The sequence below is a fragment of the Geospiza fortis genome, unplaced genomic scaffold (genome assembly GCF_000277835.1).
Source record: "Geospiza fortis unplaced genomic scaffold, GeoFor_1.0 scaffold408, whole genome shotgun sequence".
In the NCBI taxonomy this organism is placed as follows: domain Eukaryota; kingdom Metazoa; phylum Chordata; class Aves; order Passeriformes; family Thraupidae; genus Geospiza; species Geospiza fortis.
Genome location: NW_005054330.1, coordinates 5,145,070 through 5,146,913, shown reverse-complemented (window position 1 = coordinate 5,146,913; position 1,844 = coordinate 5,145,070).

Sequence of the window (1,844 nt, the reverse complement as noted above, 5' to 3'; positions counted from 1 at the left end):
GCAGCGGAGCCCCTTTACCTTGGCGGGGGGCTCGGCAGAGCTCTCATGGATGCCGAGCAGCCCTGGCAGAGGGCCCGGCCGGCTCTCGGCCCTATTTCCGCTCGGAACTACGCGGGGACACTGCCCGGCCCGATAAGGTATCGCAGAGCCGCGCTCAGCGCCTCGCTGCGAGCTCCGCGGCCCCGGGCTGGGCCAGCGGGGAGATGTCGAGGCATTTCTGGGAATAATCACATCACACAAGTGCTTACATTCCGGCTTCCTTTCTCTTTATCCCTACCACCAAGTTTGAAGTCACACCTTCTACCGGATTGTTTAAGGTCTCGGGGTTGCAGGGGGGCGGCTGGCAGGGAAGGGGGGGGGTTGCTGGTTGTTAATCTCGAGGGTTCCTCCAGGCCAATAAAAGGAACGTGGTCAGAAATTTCTTCTTTTCCATAGAAACCTCTCATTCTCCCCCCCACCCCAACCCCTAACCCTTCCTGTTTGTTTTTTGGTTTTTTGGTTTTTTTTTTTTGCCTGGACTTCAGGTCCTGCAAATTGAGCTGCAAAGTTACAAAAAAGACTTTGTTTGCCCCATAGAGCCACGGAGGGGTCCTGGTGTACACACAGACCTTGTGGGAAATGCACCTGGAAAGGAGAATATATAAAAATATTTTATCCACCTCCACTGGGACAGGTTTCCTGAAATGTAACTTTCAGGCCTTAAACCTGCAGCATCCAGGAGGTTTGATAAATGTGCTGATATGAAAAGGATTGTCAGTAAACACTGGGGTGTGTCCACACAAATACTTCTTTAAACATCTGGTACACACCATTTACATATCCAGGCATTGATCTTAATTAACTTGAGATCTTAAAAGCCTGAACAGGGGGATTTTGACTGGGAGATGGGTAAAAGCAGCTCTGGAAATTCACATTTTCCAGCAGAAAATCCACCAGAATCTCTTTCACTGGGCATTTTGCTCTGTTCCCCCTCTGCTCCCTGTCCAGATTGCTGTGGCTTTGTGCCACCACCTGTTGAGCTCTGAGCTCCCCTCATTGTCCCCTTCATTTGGATCTACTTGGGATTCCTAAAAATCAACCTGATCCCCCTGCTCATATCTCCTAGCAGGCACTGAGCTTGTGCAGCAAGCAGCAGCAGAAGACACAGAATGGTTTCTATATTTTCTTTTTTTCCTTAAGAATTCTGGGTTTTACTGCTTGACAAAAAGGCTGATTTTGGGACTGGTGTTGAAGCATCCAGCACTGACACACTTCGAAAAGGTAAAATCAAGCAGATGGAGACAAGTGATTTCTGCCTGAGGGGCACTGTCAGAGGGCAAACCTTTGGCAGTGCCCTTGAGCCCCTTGTCACCCTTCCCATCCTTCATTTAGGTCACTTTTTTCATGCTGCAACCACCCTGGGACTGCCTCTTCTTTGTGCAGCTCTTGCACCAAACCAGACCCCCCCTCACAGAGAAATTCTGCTGTTTTCTAATAAATAACCAGAGCATGTGTGCACCATGCCTATGGTCACAGAAACTTGGCCTTTGGCTGGGATTTCTGGTTGTCACCTCCTGCCAGCAATAATAACAATAATAATAACAATAATAAGAATGTTGCTTTGTGGATTCAGAGCTGCCAGAAAGGCACCAAGCCAAGTGTTACACTTGTGGGAGGTATCTTGCAGAGTACTCCAAGGATCTTTTGTTAGGTCTGGCCTTATTTAATATTTTCATTAATGACCCAGTAAATGGATTACACAGCCCATTAATAAAATTGGCAGATGCTACCCAGTTAAGGGAGCTCATGAAAGGCAAGAGTAGATTAAAAAGGGAAAGCAAAATGACAGAGAAAAGCAGGAAGAA